An 18,557-nucleotide genomic window follows, 5' to 3' on the forward strand; every position below is an offset into this window, starting at 1 on the left:
CAGAAGGGTGTAAGTTGCAGCAGTTCTTCGGATGATGAGGCTCGTACAGGATAGAGTAGCATGGAGACCTGCATCAGACCAGTAGTCGCACTAAAGACCACGACAACAACTGAAGTAAATTTTCAATACTTGTGTACTAAATAAAAATTCTTGTACTGAATAGTAACAGTTCTGTCAACCATACGATATCATTGGGTAAGTGAACAAAGGTCTTGATACCAGTTACATTCGCCCCCCCTCCCCCACCCCCACCCACCTTCTGAACTAAAATCAATTTTAATGCCCAGAAATGGTCAGTTTTTGTTATAAGATTGTAATCATGGGCATCACTACACTTCCTGAACTGTACTGAATTATTTAGAACAAATTTCGCGAGAGAAAATATGTACTGTTTAAAAGTTTAAATGGCTCTGAGCACTATGGGACTCAACTGCTGTGGTCATTAGTCCCCTAGAACTTAGAACTACTTAAACCTAACTAACCTAAGGACATCACACACACCCATGCCCGAGGCAGGATTCGAACCTGCGACCGTAGCAGCAGCGCGGCTCCGGACTGGAGCGCCTAGAACCGCACGGCCACCGCGGCCGGCTATGTACTGTGATGCTGTAGCTAAAACACTCAGCTTTCAAAACGGTTGCCTACGAGACGGTCGAGGGTGAGCGCCAATTATTAATTTTCTCGCATTCTTTTGTGCAATGAAGTCTTTGGTCCCTCCATATGACATCACTGAATGACAATATGCAAAGTGTGATAACTTACTGATTCTTTTTCTCTCGAAGGCTTGCAGTGATTTAGCGTGCGAAATTGGTTGAATTGCCTTTTCAGTAATTTCTTTAAAAAATGACTATTACAGTATTATTTCAAGTGGTTCTCAACAAACTTTATCTGGCACGAAATAATTACTTGTTTACTATACCGCTTATTTCGATGGTACGATAGGAACTCTGCCTCTACCCACTATTATCATTTGCTATTAATATATTGTTCATTCGGATGATGAACGTATGGCCACAGGGCGTAAACTCGTTACTTAGGCACTGCGTGTCAGCTCCGTGGATAATAAGCTCTCAATTTGCCGTGTGCCAGGCACGACGTGGGCGCACGCTCTCACACGCCGGTGACTGACGTTCGCTCCCATACGTCTCCTCTGTGGTTGGGAAGCCTTAAACAAGCGGAAGATTTTAATATCAGCAAGCGGCGACGGATGATAGAGGAAAGTCGAGGTCGATAAAAGGTGGGGCCACAAAGGCTATTACCCCCCTCCCTTCCTCTCTCTCTCTCTCTCTCTCTCTCTCTCTCTCTCTCTCTCTCTCTCTCTCTGTGTGTGTGTGTGTGTGTGTGTGTGTGTGTGTGTGTACACTCCTCTTTGTCTCTCCCTCCCTCATCTCTCATCCTCGTTCTCAGTAGTGCGTTCATGCGTATACAGAAATCCCTTTAGAGTTTTAACGCAGTAGAAAGATTGAAGATTATTGTATCTTTTACACATGCACATACTGAAAAATGAGAACAACCGAAGCATAAAGAAAACCAGACGTGTACTAGAGCTAGGTCACCATGCCGAAAGGCACAGTAACGACCACTAGGAAGATACTACGGCACGTTTTCGAAGGTATCTCTGAATCAGTTGTTGCCAAACTTTGTTACTCAAGAGCTAATAGTGACACTGAGGGTTGTCACCTCAGGCAGCATATTCAGCAATCTTACAGGGTGTCCGAAAAGTCTTTCCCTGCTTACATAAATTGATAACTCAGGCTAGAAGTAAGGTACAAATATGAAACTGGTGTCTACTTGTTTACAAACTATCAAAGTTTTTTTCACACATCAGTAAACTTCCACATGAGCACCCTTGGTAGCATGTCCAAAGGTGAATGTTTGGTGCCCGCTATTGCGCGATCAAGAGAATTATCGGGCCATTCTTCTTCGCTGAGGCTACCATCACATCTGCAGTATATCTGGACATGTTGTAACTGTATGCTGTTCCTCAGCTGCTTCAGTATCACCCCGATGTCTTGTTTCAGCAAGACGGTGCACTGCCACATTGGGGTTTGGACGTACGTGCCTATCCCGATATGACCTTTCCTGGGCGACGGATTGGTCGTGATGGGCCAACGGTTTGGCCTCCACGCTCTCCTGACATAACCCCACTAGACTTCTTTTTATGGGGTTATGTCAAGGACGAGGTCTACCGAACACGTGTACCAGATCTTGAAACCCTGCGGCAACGGATAACCACAGTCGCCGAATCGATCCCTCCAGTGATGTTGGCTAATGTGTGGACGGAAATTGAATATCGCCTAGATTTGCTACGTGCTACAAAGGGTGCTCATGTGGAAGTTTACCGATGTGTGAAAAAATCTTTGATAGTTTGTAAACAATTAGACACCAGTTTCATATTCTTACTTCTAGCCTGAGTTATCAATTTATGTAATCTCAGGGAAAGACTTTTCGGACACCCTGTATTATTAATTGGTAACCTACAAAAATTATTGTATTACAGACCGTAATAAGTAACTACAGTACGGGCGCGGTCAGATGGTAGCCAGCCCCCAAGTGCTGATCGCTGAAAGTCGGCTCTATTCGGAACACTTTGTGTCCTGTTCTCTGTTCCAGACGGGTGCTATCCTCACTGACCTTAAAGTTATCAAATGGTTCAAATGGCTCTGAGCGCTATGGGACTTAACATCTATGGTCATCAGTCCCCTAGAACTTAGAACTACTTAAACCTAACTAACCTAAGGACATCACACAACACCCAGTCATCACGAGGCAGAGAAAATCCCTGACCCCGCCGGGAATCGAACCCTGGCGTGGGAAGCGAGAACGCTACCGCACGACCACGAGCTGCGGACCCTAAAGTTATCAGTCAGCTACATACTGCTGAGTGATTTTTTTAATCAGTTGTTCCAGCCGTTATTTATTTGTTTAGGTGCTTTATTTTGTATTCAGCAATAAACATTGTTCCTATCTTAAAATTTTTCTATACATTAATTGACTAGTGATCCTGGTAACGCTATGCAATTGCTAAATACGTATTGGAATTGGTTATATGTAGCCTCCTCCTCCTCCTCCTCCCCCCCCTCTCTCTCTCTGCCCATCTCTTCCTCTCTGTGTCCATCACTTCCTCCCACCCCCCTCTCTCTGCCCATCACCTACTCCTTACCCCCTGTCTCTGCCCATCACCTCCCCCTCAACCCCCTGTCTCTGTCCTTTCCCCCACACCCTCTGTCCGCCCTCTCTCTGATCCTGAGTATTGTTTATTGCTACCACAAATTCAGATTCCATAGCAGTCTTCTAGTCTTCCAATCATAAAGCGATAAGTCATAAATAGAACTTTCTTGTTTTCTGTGAAAACGCACTCCAAAGAATGAAACACAACTGCATTTTGTTGTGTATATATTTTCATTTAAAAATATATATGATGATAAAGAAAAACGTGGAAACGACAGTTTCCTAACGTTTCGAATGCCCTAATGTAGTAGTTAAAACTGACTGCGAGAAGAAAATAAAACTATACATTTTCACGCAGAGCACAGCAAAGATTTTGCTCTCTTACAGAAAAGCTGTACATTGTTGTTTAAAACAATATATAGCGCATGTCTATCTAAATGTTTATTCAAGTATTGTGTAAAAATTTGAAGTAACTCGGTCAAGAACTTACAGTGATTTTTAGGTAACAACTGTTTCACTTTATATACACACATAAAAAAAGTTCTGCATCACCCTGTTTCCCCGAACTCCAGAAGCTAGACGTTGACTGTGGATATTGTATCACACACACAGTCCCTTTGACTGTTCAGAGATGTCACTAAACTCGCCCAAAGATGTAAGCAACCATGCATGAGCAGCGTCTATTAGACGGAGGGGGTCCAACAGCTGATTAGTTCCAGTCATTCCACCAGGACAGAGGTACACGGCTCGTGTTGTCTGTAGTTCAGCCGTGCCTAGACGGTCAATACCGCGGTTCGATCGCGTCCGCATTGTTACTTTGTGCCAGGAAGGGCTCTCAACAAGGGAACTGTGTAGGCGTGTCGGAGTGAACCAAAGCGATGTTGTTCGGACATGGTGGAGATACAGAGAGACAGGAACTGTCGATGACATGCCTCGCTCCGGCCGTCCAAGGGCTACTACTGCCAGTGGCTATCTACGGATTATGGCTCGGAGGAAACCTGACAGCAACGCCACCTCGTTGAATAATGCTTTTCTTGCAGCTACAGGTCGTTGTGTTACGACTCAAACTGTGCGCAATAGGCTGCATGATGCGCAACTTCATTCCCGACATCCATGGCGAGATCCATCTTTGCAACCACGACACCATGCAGCGCGGTACAGATGGGTCCAACAACATGCCAAATGGACCGCTCAGGATTGGCATCACGTTCTCTTCACCTGTGAGTGTCGCATATGCCTTCAACCAGACAATCGTCGGAGATGTGTTTGGAGGTAACCCGGTCAGGCTGTACGCCTTACACACTGTCCAGCAATTGCAGCAAGGTGGAGGCTCCCTGCTGTTTTGGGATGGCATTCTGTGGGGCCGACGTACGCCGCTGGTGGTCATGGAAGGCGCCGTAAAGGCTGCGAGTTACATGAATGCCATCTTCCGACCAACAGTGTAACCATATCGGCAGCATATTGGCGAGGCATTCGTTTTCATGCAAGACAATTCGCGCCACCATCGTGCACATCTTGTGAATGACTTCCTTCAAGATAACGACATCGCTCGACAAGAGTGGCCAGCATGTTCTCCAGACATGAACTCTATCGAACATGCCGGAGATAGATTGAAAAAGGGCTGTTTATGGACGACGTGACCCACCAGTCGCTCTGAGGGGTCTACACCGAATCGCCGAGGAGTGGGACGATCTGGACCAACACTGTCTTGATGAACTTGTAGATAGTATTCCACGACGAATAAAAAAAAAAAATGGTTCAAATGGCTCTGAGCACTATGGGAATTAACAGCGGAGGTCATCAGTCCCCTAGAACTTAGAACTACGTAAACCTAACTAACCTAAGGACATCACACACATCCATGCCCGTGGCAGGATTCGAACATGCGACCGTAGCGGTCGCACGGTTCCAGACTGAAGCGCCTAGAACCGCTTGGCCACACAGGCCGGCACGACGAATACAGGCATGCATCAGTGCAAGAGGACGTGCTGCTGAGTATTAGAGGTACCGGTGTGTACAGGAATCTGGACCACCACCTCTGATGGTCTCGCTGTATGGTGGTGCAACATGTAATGTGTGGTTTTCATGAGCAATAAAAAGGGCGGAAATGTTTATGTTGATCTCTATTCCACTTTTCTGTACAGGTTCCGGAAGTCTCGGAGCCGAGGTGATGCAAAACTATTTTTCACGGGTGTATTACATTCATACACTATAAATATTTGAACATATGTACCCCTTTTCCGCCCGAATTTTCGTTAGTTTCTTGTAAAATTTTGAAGTATTCAGTCAAGTGTTTTTCGAGATTTATGGTGGCAAAGTTAAACGACGACATGTCTTTATATAGTAGGATAGATTAATGATAGTCCGCTCCAGTTTCAGATCCATGTATCAGCATCTAAAGCAGCCTTTCATTAACTGAATATACAGTTGCGGACCTACGGCATTTTCTCCGTATGGAGATACTAGTAAGTCTGTGTTCAATGGAATACTAGATAGTAATAGAAAGTAATGCCTCCGAATTTTTATGTGAGAACTCTTAAACCACTTTAAATAAAACAAACGTTATTAACAAATGGTTCAAATGGCTCTGAGCACTATGGGACTTAACATCTGAGGTCATCAGTCCCCTTAGAACAACTTAAACCTAACTAACCTAAGGATATCACACACATCCACGCCCGAGGCAGGATTCGAACCGGCGACCGTAGCAGTCGCGCGGTTCCGGACTGAAGCGCCTAGAACCGCTCGGCCACCGCGGCCGCCCGTTATTAACATTCTACATCTTCATTCTTCATCTCATCTTACCTGCCGCCCTCTGCCGATGGAAGACTCCGATTTGCAGCGTGTAACATGGCTGTGTGTAACGTAATTTTTTTGGAAATTTGTGGTAAGATCTTATGGGAGCAAACTGCTGAGGTCATCGGTCCCTAAGCATAACACTACTTACTCTAACACACACACAACACACACACACACACACACACACACACACACACACACACACACACACACAGCACACGCCCGAGGGAGAACTCGAACCCCCAACGGGAGGAGCCGCGTTAACCGCGACAGGACCCGTCAGTCCGCGCGGCTGTAACGTAATAACGTCGGTGCGTGACAAGCAGCGTCAGCGTGCAAATTTCGAATTCTAAGAGTTCGTCCCCACATGGAGCACACTCTCCTTCAGCATAACAATGTCGGACCACACGGGAGCGCTGCGAAATCTCCAACGGTCCGACGCCTGGATTTTAACGTAGGCGATCATCTTCCATACAGTCCCGCTATGGGCCCATTGGATTTTCATATGTTTCAAAAACTAAAAGAACACCTGTCGTAGGACCGTTGCTATTCACAATATACATAAATTACCTTGTGGATGACGTCGGAAGTTCACTGAGGCTTTCTGCGGATAATGCTGTGGTATATCGAGAGGTTGTAACAATGGAAAATTGTACTGAAATGCAGGAGGATCTGCAGCGAATTGTGACGCATGGTGTAGGGAGTGGCAATTGAATCTCAATGTAGACAAGTGTAATGTGCTGCGAATACATAGGAAGAAAGATCCCTTATCATTTAGCTACAATATAGCAGGTCAGCAACTGGAAGCAGTTAATTTAAATAAATTATCTGGGAGTACGCATTAGGAGTGATTTAAAATGGAATGATCATATAAAGTTGATCGTCGGTAAAGCAGATGCCAGACTGAGATTCATTGGAAGAATCCTAAGGAAATGCAATCCGAAAACAATGGAAGTAGGTTACAGTACGCTTGTTCGCCCACTGCTTGAATACTGCTCAGCAGTGTGGGGTCCGTACCAGACAGAGTTGATAGAAGAGAGAGAGAGAATATCCAACGGAGAGCAGCGCGCTTCGTTACAGGATCATTTAGTAATCGCGAAAGCGTTAAGGAGATGATAGATAAACTCCAGTGGAAGACTCTGCAGGAGAGACGCTCAGTAGCTCGGTACGGGCTTTTGTTGAAGTTTCGAGAACATACCTTCACTGAGGAGTCAAGCAGTATATTACTCGCTCCTACGTATAGCTCGCGAAGAGACTGTGAGGATAAAATCAGAGAGATTAGAGCCCACACAGAGGCATACCGACAATCCTTCTTTCCACGAACAATACGAGACTGGAATAGAAGGGAGAACCGATAGAGGTACTCATGGTACCCTCCGCCACACACCGTCAGGTGGCTTGCGGAGTATGGATGTAGATGTAGATGTAGACCTGACTTTGATGCTCTTGAAGCAGCACAACAGAGGTAAGGTTGTGGCTCCTTCAACACATCAAACATTGAAGAGTGACGGTATCAACAAACTGGTCTCTCGTTGGGAGAAATGTGTTCGTAGTCGGAGTGGTTATGTTAAGGAATAAATATGTAGATATTAGGAATAAAGATGTAGGATGTTAATAATGCTTGTTTTACTTAAAGAGCTTCAAGAGTTTTCACATGAAAAATTCGGATGCAATACTTTCCAGCATGTCGTCATATTAAGCAGAGATGCTTGAAAAACTAACACGGACACTATTGACCGTTATCTCGGGCTCCTAATTCCAATTCAGTCCCATGCAGTCCACAGTTATCTCTCTCAGCTGAAACGTTACACTTCGAGTGTTTAAACAAAGGTAACAACCCGTTGTTCATTTGGTCTACAAGAGGGTTTAAGCACAAAATGATAACTGAAGATTGAACGTAGCACTTCTGACAAATGCGATGTTAAAGATACTTTCAAATCAGCAATACCTTCGACGGACAGTAATCACATCAGCATCATTAAAGCCCACCCCCATAGGATACTATATTTACTATAACGTGTAACATCAATGGAAGGCAGTTTTCCAGTACAGCATCAGCAGTTTACGTCCTGTGTTAGGATGCACTCAAAACGAGCCATATCAAATGTTACAAGCAGTCGTGCGAAATACAGCGATGGGGTGCGCTCCAAACAAGCGCACTAATTTAACAACGTCCATAAATTTCTCTCCCTTTTGTCTCTTTCCTTTATTTTTCCCCACTTTATCGTAAGATGTCAACAACAGTCACTCATAACGATTTCATATGGGAGACTGATACCTTTGATTAAGCCAGGTACATGAAACATTTATAACATGTGACATTCATTTTAAAAGCGACAGATCAAATTCTGCCGACTACGGGCGACGAAACAATGTGGCCCATACGTAAGCTGCAAAACATCCAGTGTTTATTCGACATGTCTAATTTTTACAAAATGCGGTAGGTATGCCTCACACTACCATTAATTGTTAAACAAAACTGTAGCAACCTTATACATCATCCAGCGACAGTTCTGTTAGTATGTTATGACACGCGTAGTCTATATAGGATACGTGCAGTCAGTCGAAAGTCTTCTTTCAGAATTTTATATCACTTCCTCAGGTCTGTACTAGCTCTTATTTGTACATAGTGTGGGTACAGAAAGGGATGAGAATAACAGAGTATTTCTCGCTAATACTGAAATTCTGCAGTTCCTATGACGTTGTTACACAATTAAAAAAAGGCGAGGAATAAACAGCCAAGCCTAAGACCAAATATTCACAAAAAAGTTGATTGTCTTTTATTACGTAACCGACCGGTGTGGCCGAGCTGTTCTTGGCGCTTCAGTCTGGAACCGCGCGACCGCCACGGTCGTAGGTTCGAATCCTGCCTCGGGCATGAATGTGTGTGATGTGCTTAGGTTAGTTAGGTTTAAGTAGTTCTAAGTTCTAGGGGACTGATGACCTAAGGTGTTAAGTCCCATAGTGCTCAGAGCCATTTGAACCATTTGAACAACAACAATAACAACAACAACAACAACCGTGTTTACTTTTCTGTCTTAGTTGCGTTCACATTTGGGTTAACAGTGACAGCTTTCGAACGTATTTGTTCATTTTGAAGTCATTACCACGGTAAAAGTACATCGTTAGTCAAAATGTAAAATACATGTGTCGCAATCAGCTGACGTCAATGCAAGTGGCATAAAGCGAACTGTTTCGTTATGTTTACCACACCTGTAATCATCTAGAGACAGTATCTGTTCCTTCATGCTTACATGCATGCATGTCTGTATGTTGTTGTTAAGATATCGACATTGTCTTAGCACAGACATAGTAATCATTAATGAAATATTAAAGCACACAAACAATTTTCTAGCGGTCTGTTTTGTCAAATCACAGTGGTTCATTACAGTGGGTATAACACAGTTGATTCGTTCAGGTGTAATTAATGAAATAATTTCATAGTGTAACACTTAAAGGGATTTTCCATAGTCTCGATTGTTTTGAGCTCTGTAGCTAATTGATACCAATATTAATGATAAATAAGAACTACCATAACTATATTGATACATATCCATTGTGTCAGACCGGATTTGTTCGTTAAAATATCACCAGTCGCCGAGTTGTGTCAGTATCATGACTGAAGAGGTCTAGTTGTCTTACATAACGATTGAGGCAAAATTTATAAGCGCCTCTAACGTTATATAAGACTAGTCCTCTTAAATCACGGTATTGGCGTAACTCGGCAACCTGATGATTATCTCACGAACGAAATCGGTCGTGACATAATAAATGGGCGTTAACACAGCTGTGGTGGTTCTCATTAATCATTAATATAGTTTCACAACACCTATTACAGGCTTCTGGGGGTTGTAGACGGGACTTAGTAATTAAAGTTTTGATAAGGAAGCCATGTGCGAAACTGTACCGTTTGGATGTGCAAGGGTCGTTCCGAAAGTAATGCCTCTTTTTTTTGTGGTGATGTCCGCGCCATATGTTGTTGGTGTAGTGCTTATGCTTGACCTTCGTCTTTCATTTGTAGGTGGTTCCATTGTTCTGTGGTAGCTGGCACCGCAGACGGGTGTTCCAAAATGGAGTCTGATATGGACGCGCGTGTAAAACAGTGATGTGTGATTTAATGCCCCTGGTGCTGAAGTAATTTCGCCGATTGAAATCCATCGACGCTTTGCTAAATGTGTAAGGAGACGCTACAATAGACGTGAGCAATGTAAGGCGATGGGTACGGCATTTTCAAAGTGGTGAAAAGGGTTGTATGACAAACCACGGCCCGGTGGACCCTGCACAGCTGTCGCCCCTGATCAACTCATCCGTGCTGATCGGCGGATAACTACCAGAGAATTGCGTGCAAAACTGAATTTCGGTTGTAATGCCTTGGAAACAGTGTTGGAACGTCTTGGTTGTCGCAAATTTTGTGCGAGGCGGGTCCCTGGGATGCTTACAGAAGAACAAAAAAACTCAACGAATGGAAATTTGCCGGGACCTGCTGGACCAATATGAAGCTGAAGGTGACAATTTTCTGAATAGCATCGTCACCGGAGATGAGACGTGTTATCATCAGTACGCGGCGGAATCCAAAACAGTCTGTGAAATGGCGACATGCGAATTCGCTGTCAAACAAGAAATTCAAGACACATCCGTCTGCAGGTAAAGTGATGTGCAGAGTCTTCTGGGATAGGCAGGGTGTGGTTCTTTTAGATGTCCTGGAGCCTGGAGAACCTGTCAGTTCAGCACGCTACAAGACGACACTGACTATGCTGAAAGTCCGAATTTCCAGGGTGAGGTCAGAGAAGACGACCAACTTTCACCTGCAACATGATAACACCTGGCCCCACACCAGTTTTGTGACCACGCAACTCATTGCAAAATTCAGCTCGACTGTCTTACCACATCCATCGTACAATCCCAATATACCGCCTGCAGACATCCATCTCTCTGAAAGATGGGCTACGTGGCGCACATTTTTACCCTCGGATGCTGTTGTCAAAGCTGTAAGGAAGTGATTAGCCTCAGCTGGCATGCAGGCTCTGGTTCATCGTTGGCAAAAGTGCATTACGAATTGTTGTGACTGTGTGGAAAAATGACAGCCTGTTGGTGAAATATTGCTCAGTTTAGCTGTGCTGTTGTGATTTATGTATCTCTTGTAGTTTCCATGAATAAAAATAGGAGGCATTACTTTGGAAACGACTCTCGTAAAGTAAGTTTAAAGCTCGGAACACTTCCAAAACTCCCGCTTCAGGGTAAGCAGACAGCAGAGACAATGACTAGTGTACTTATAGGAGCCCATGGCATGGGAAATGTTTCGAGTACCCGTCTTCGGATTCTCTTCTACGCCACTGACTTCCTCTTTAGAATAGAGAGTGTGGTGGCGCCTCCGTGGAGCACCACAGTAAACCCTCCCAGTTGCAAACATGGAGGGAATAATAAGGGGAGATGGCGCTACTTTTCCCGCCGTAGTACGTTTTGAAGCCATGGGGGCGTGGCTCGCTGCCATGACACTCTGACCAAAACATTGCCAGTGTGCTATAGCGCTGCGTGTATTACAGTCGCTAATTGCACCATATACGCATGTAACCTCATCAGATTGGTTGTTTCAAAGTTTTTGTTTAAAATAAAATCTCGTAAAGGCGAAATTCCGCGTTTCTTCTGATTAAAAATAGTTTTTAATGTAATATTACGAATAGCTAGCCTTCAATGTAAACGATACAATTTTGTTAATTCAGTAATAAACGTGTATCACAAACTAAATAATAGAAACTGAAAACAAAGTTAGCTATACCCTCCCTCCAAAGCCCCATAAATACATCTTGTTTGTAATACGTACTGGGACATTTCAGTTACGTTACACTACTGGGAAACACTGTTCATTACCACCAATATTTACTGAAATACGGTACATAGAATGGCAAATCTACACAGTGTCCTGTTTAGGCCTATACTTTACGCCAGTTAATGTAGTGTTAGCTTTTAATTTGGTTCATGATGAAGACAAAGTGAGTTACTCAACACTGCGATTATCGACGATACGTACGTATTATACTGAAACGTGAACTTGAAAACTAAGAATTTAATTCTTTGAATTAACATACCTTTTGCAAATGTTTTGGGTGTGTAGGGAAAACTGATGGTACAGCATTTTCTCGGAGCCTTACTGTTGAAAGGGAAGTTCGGTCTATGTCCTCTTCTCGGAAATGCTGAGAACATATAGTGCTCCATTTAGACGCACGCCAATTCTTCCTCCTCACGGCATTCTCCCACAGAGCTTTCCGACTTTCATTTTTAGGAAATCTAAAATCATACAGGAGAAAAACACGCTATAGTACTAATACCGATGTAGCACACGTTCATTCACAATGAAGTTGTAAAATCACACTTAACGAGACAACTTACTCATGAAATGATTTCCCTTCGATTTCACATCACAATCAGAACGATTCTTACATCCGAACACCACACAAGTCACCATAATAGCGCAAAATCCTTCCAAAAGCGAGCGACAAGCCTATGCACACAAGCTTACAGCAGCAATGTTTTGGTCGGATTGAGATGGCTACCCTCGGCTTCACATAGCTTCACAGCTGTGACGTCACGGCGTCTCCCTCTATTCTTACCTCCATGGCTGCAAACGTACCAGTTTCTCGCAGCATTTGTAGTCGGACGAAAATCCTATGTGATGTCACAATTACGACAGTTACTGACGACTGCACTGTGTTCGTACAGTGAAGTGGGAGATAAGAAAGTGATCCGATCTTCAGACTTATTGTACATACACTATGTGATCAAAAATATCCGGACACTACCAAAAACATACGTTTTTCATATTAGGTGCATTGTGCTGCCACTTATTGCCAGGTACTCCATATCAGCGACCTCAGTAGTCATTATACATCGTGAGAGAGCAGAATTGGGCGCTCCGCGAAACTCACGGACTTCGATCGTAGTGAAGTGATTGGGTGTCACTTCTGTCACACGTTTATACGCTAGATTTCCACACTCCTAAACATCCCTAGGTTCACTGTTTCCGATGTGATAGTGATATGGAAACGTGAAGGGACACGTACAGCATAAAAGCGTACAGACCGATCTCGTCTGTTGACTGGCAGCGACCGCGGACTGTTGAAGTGGGTCGTAAGGTGTAATAGGCAGACATCTATCCAGACCATCACACGGGAATTCAAAACTGCATCAGGATAGACTACAAGTACTATGACAATTAGGCGGGAGGTGAGAAAACTTGAATTTCATGATCGAGCGGCTGCTCATAAGCCACACATCACGCCGGTAAATGCCAAACAACGCCTCGTTTGGTGTAAGGAGCGTAAACGTTGAACGATTGAACAGTGGGAAAACGTTGTGTGGAGTGACGAATCACGGTACACAATGTGGCGATCCGATGACAGGGCATGGCGAATGCCCGGTGGGTGAACGTCATCTGCCAGCGTGAGTAGTGCCAACAGTAAAATTCGGAGGCGGTTGTATTATGGTGTGTGGCCGGCCGAAGTGGCCGTGCGGTTAAAGGCGCTGCAGTCTGGAACCGCAAGACCGCTACGGTCGCAGGTTCGAATCCTGCCTCGGGCATGGATGTTTGTGATGTCCTTAGGTTAGTTAGGTTTAACTAGTTCTAAGTTCTAGGGGACTAATGACCTCAGCAGTTGAGTCCCATAGTGCTCAGAGCCATTTGAACCATATTATGGTGTGGTCGTGTTTTTCATGGAGGGGTCTTGCACCCCTTGCTTTGCTTGGCACTATCACAGCACAGGCCTACATATATGTTTTAAGCACCTTCTTGCTTCCAACTGTTGAAGAGCAGTTCGGGGATGGCGATTGCGTCTTTCAGCACGATCGAGCACCTGTTCATAATGCACGGCCTGTGGCGGAGTGAGCCGCGCGGGATTAGCCGAGCGGTCTTAGGCGCTGCAGTCATGGACTGTACGGATGGTCCCGGCGGAGGTTCGAGTTCTCCTTCGGGCATGGGTGTGTGTGTTTGTCCTTAGGATAATTTAGATTAAGTAGTGTGTATGCTTAGGGACTGATGACCTTAGCAGTTAAGTCCCATAAGATTTCACACACATTCGAACTTTTTTTTTGTGGCGGAGTGGTTTCAAGACAATAACATTCCTGTAATGGATTGGCGTGCACAGCGTCTTGACCTGAATCCTGTAAAACACCTTTGGGATGTTTTGGAACGCCAACCTCCTGGCCGGCCTCACCGACCGACATCGATACCTTTCCTGAGTGCGGCACTTCTTGAAGAATTGGCTGCCATTCCCCAAGAAACCTTCCAGCACCTGACTGAACGTACGGCTGCGAGAGTGGAAGCTGTCATCAAGGCTAATTGTGGGCCAACACCATATTGAATTCCAGTTTTACCGATGGAGGGCGCCACGAACTTGTAAGTCATTTTCAACCAAGTGTCCGGATACATTTGATCACATAGTGTACATGAAGGGTACATTTTCGGGCATGCGTTCCTCATCAAAGCTTCATCTACCAAGTCTCCTCTCCAACACTTAGAAGCCTGTAACAGGAATTGTGAAACACCCTGTATTCGTTTTTAGCTGTTCTCAATTGTTCATATTTGAACATTCTGTGTCCGTAATGCTACTGCCTAATATCCAATGAGTCACAAACTTCGCGTTGGACTTCCATCAGTTCCAATCTATATATAATATGACAGCAGATAATGTTTTGCACACTACCTATTTAATTTTTTAATGAACTACGAAAATCTTGCTAAAATCGTTTCAAAATAGCTATAAAATTCGTGAAAGTAGTTTTAAAATCAGAATAACATTCATAAAAATGATTTTCACAATAAGCATTTGGTTTAAAAAAGTCTAGAATCACATTCACAAATGCTACGTTGTATTGACTGCAACCACAACCGTCATTAACTCAAATGTGAACACAAGTAAGACGGAAAAATAGAGAAACAACAGAATTAAATAAGGGTGTTGGACATTCTGCGAGTGAAATGTTGGAATTCACAATTTTATATTCATCAGTGTGCGTTGGGCACAATGTAGAATTTCCGCTTTTCCGTCGTGAGTATGGTCCTAGTGAAGGTTATTTCACTATTGTTCATGCGTGTAACTATGTCACTTGATGAACACTAGTGTAATGCTTGTGTCGCTACGGGTTTTTGTGTCAGGAAGTGAAGTACAGCGTGAAACATGATGCTGACACGCAGACAACTTGCCTTCATTAGCACCAAGATCTTGTCCAGTTGACATATGACCGCCATTACTCTTCCATGTTCTCACTCCACAAACAGTGCGAAGAGGTTTGGGTATTAACTCAGGACTTACTGCGGACGACCACAGCTCGAGAAACCATATGGCATCTAGAAGGTCTTTTTGATGAACCAGTGTCTTCCAAGACCGCCCACACGAAAGCACTGCACACCCTGTTAGCAATATGACTCATCACAACAAAGATGGTTAACTTGTGTTTCGCGACGAGTCAGCTGTCCATTCCCTGTGCATCTTACAGAGAAACAACAGAAACATACTCCACTGAAAAGACGATTTTTGTTGTGAAGTAACTACAGAGGATCGTATGGTGCTCAGATAGAAGCTTCTAATGACAAGAATGTTGGGTGAACGGCGCCCAGAACCCGGGGTAGTGTTGTGGACGAGTAGGCACCAGACGCCGGTACAGGCGAACATCTTTACGAGAGTGTGTACCACGTGAACGCCTGCATTGATTAAATTAACGTGCCATTGTCGTGGACAATATCAACTCAGAGCTACGGGTACGCTGCTCAACAGTGATCACTAGCCGAAAGAAATTGGTGATAAGTTAGTGAAATGAAATGATCGTACGACATTGATGGCCGGGAGTCCCTAGCTGGGGATATTTGGCCACCAAGTTGCAAGTCTTTTCAGGTGACGCCACATTGGGCGACTTAAGTGTTTGTCAATGATGATAACACCCTGTCATCGAGCGGAGAAAATCTCCGACCTGGCCGAGTATCGAAATAGGGCCCACTGCATGGCAATCAGAAGCGCCGAACACTCAGAAAACGGGGCGTAGTAGTACAATTAGTACAAAACTGAAGCGGTACACTGATAGGCATATTTCACAAGGAATATTCCTGATATCTCCGCGACACAAAAAACATCGTTTCTTCGATGGCTTGCCCATATACATTGAATGACATACACTCCTGGAAATTGAAATATGAACACCGTGAATTCATTGTCCCATGAAGGGGAAACTTTATTGACACATTCCTGGGGTCAGATACATCACATGATCACACTGACAGAACCACAGGCACATAGACACAGGCAACAGAGCATGCACAATGTCGGCACTAGTACAGTGTATATCCACCTTTCGCAGCAATGCAGGCTGCTATTCTCCCATGGAGACGATCGTAGAGATGCTGGATGTAGTCCTGTGGAACGGCTTGCCATGCCATTTCCACCTGGCGCCTCAGTTGGACCAGCGTTCGTGCTGGACGTGCAGACCGCGTGAGACGACGCTTCATCCAGTCCCAAACATGCTCAATGGGGGACAGATCCGGAGATCTTGCTGGCCAGGGTAGTTGACTTACACCTTCTAGAGCACGTTGGGTGGCACGGGATACATGCGGACGTGCATTGTCCTGTTGGAACAGCAAGTTCCCTTGCCGGTCTAGGAATGGTAGAACGATGGGTTCGATGACGGTTTGGATGTACCGTGCACTATTCAGTGTCCCCTCGACGATCACCAGTGGTGTACGGCCAGTGTAGGAGATCGCTCCCCACACCATGATGCCGGGTGTTGGCCCTGTGTGCCTCGGTCGTATGCAGTCCTGATTGTGGCGCTCACCTGCACGGCGCCAAACACGCATACGACCATCATTGGCACCAAGGCAGAAGCGACTCTCATCGCTGAAGACGACACGTCTCCATTCGTCCCTCCATTCACGCCTGTCGCGACACCACTGGAGGCGGGCTGCACGATGTTGGGGCGTGAGCGGAAGACGGCCTAACGGTGTGCGGGACCGTAGCCCAGCTTCATGGAGACGGTTGCGAATGGTCCTCGCCGATACCCCAGGAGCAACAGAGTCCCTAATTTGCTGGGAAGTGGCGGTGCGGTCCCCTACGGCACTGCGTAGGATCCTACGGTCTTGGCGTGCATCCGTGCGTCGCTGCGGTCCGGTCCCAGGTCGACGGGCACGTGCGCCTTCCGCCGACCACTGGCGACAACATCGATGTACTGTGGAGACCTCACGCCCCACGTGTTGAGCAATTCGGCGGTACGTCCACCCGGCCTCCCGCATGCCCACTATACGCCCTCGCTCAAAGTCCGTCAACTGCACATACGGTTCACGTCCACGCTGTCGCGGCATGCTACCAGTGTTAAAGACTGCGATGGAGCTCCGTATGCCACGGCAAACTGGCTGACACTGACGGCGGCGGCGTACAAATGCTGAGCAGCTAGCGCCATTCGACGGCCAACACCGCGGTTCCTGGTGTGTCCGCTGTGCCGTGCGTGTGATCATTGCTTGTACAGCCCTCTCGCAGTGTCCGGAGCAAGTATGGTGGGTCTGACACACCGGTGTCAATGTGTTCTTTTTTCCATTTCTAGGAGTGTATATTAAACATATCCCCTGCAGCAAACAGAGTTGAACTACGTTATCGCGTGAAAGCAATATGAAATCTGTCTGGAACATTTTAAAGACAGGAAAACGTAATACCTAAAATCCTTACACTGACTTTCCAATAGCGTATCTTGTTCGCCAATGGACACATCAAAGAACAACTTTATCTTCAGTGCTTCAATTGGCTATCGGGAGGACGTTCATTATAATGTCGACTCTACTGGAACGCTTTTTATTGCCAGATTCACAGATCCACATTTCTGTCGCGCTGACACCACAATGAACGTCCCCGGATAGCCAACTGGAGCCCTGAAAATAAATCTATGCTTTATAATGTAAATTTCTGAATAAAGTAATCCACTGAAACGACAGTAAACCGACGAAATGAGGCCGTTTGAACCAGCTGAGGAGACAGGCGACCTTTGTAACGGATTCGACTATAAAAGTCTGTGTCGTGGTCACATGTTTTTATTAATACTGATTACTGATTTCGGTGTATTGCTGCCGGTTTTAGATCTGATTATAGCTCGTTTTTAGATCTGATCATGGCTGTAAAGCTGAAAGTAGTAATCGATTTTAATAAAAAAATGTGACGAAGACAGACTTCCATAAACTAAACAAGAAAACTGACCTTAATAATTTGTCTATTTATTTCTGTGCCTAGGTTTTGCCAAATATAGCAACTGCGTCGGACCAAACAACCTTTTAAAGTTTCATGGTTGCCAACCACAGCACACGATGTTATCATCAAATACTGATTTTAGGAATGCGATACTGTTCATTTTACCGGCATCACTCTTCTACCACCAATATTAGGTACAGTTTCTAGCCACATATGCTTCACGACGACGACTCGTGCTTTCTATGACATGATTCAATGCTACTCCGAGGAAATAGCTGTGTGGAGCCCTCGAAGAGTGCTTTAACGCGTTCAACGCGCCGTAGTTCGTCTTCCCGACACATCCCAGACATTCTCTGTAGGATTCAGATCTGGACA

At 45.1% G+C, this 18,557-nt stretch overlaps 1 protein-coding gene across 1 annotated transcript in view; it reads left to right on the plus strand.

The window, feature by feature from the left end:
- Positions 1-18,557, plus strand: part of LOC124722708 (calcium/calmodulin-dependent protein kinase type 1-like) — a 649,848-nt gene that overhangs the window by 317,342 nt on the left and 313,949 nt on the right. The window lies entirely within an intron of this gene.

Source organism: Schistocerca piceifrons, chromosome X, assembly GCF_021461385.2.
Source record: "Schistocerca piceifrons isolate TAMUIC-IGC-003096 chromosome X, iqSchPice1.1, whole genome shotgun sequence".
Taxonomy (NCBI): Eukaryota; Metazoa; Arthropoda; class Insecta; order Orthoptera; family Acrididae; genus Schistocerca; species Schistocerca piceifrons.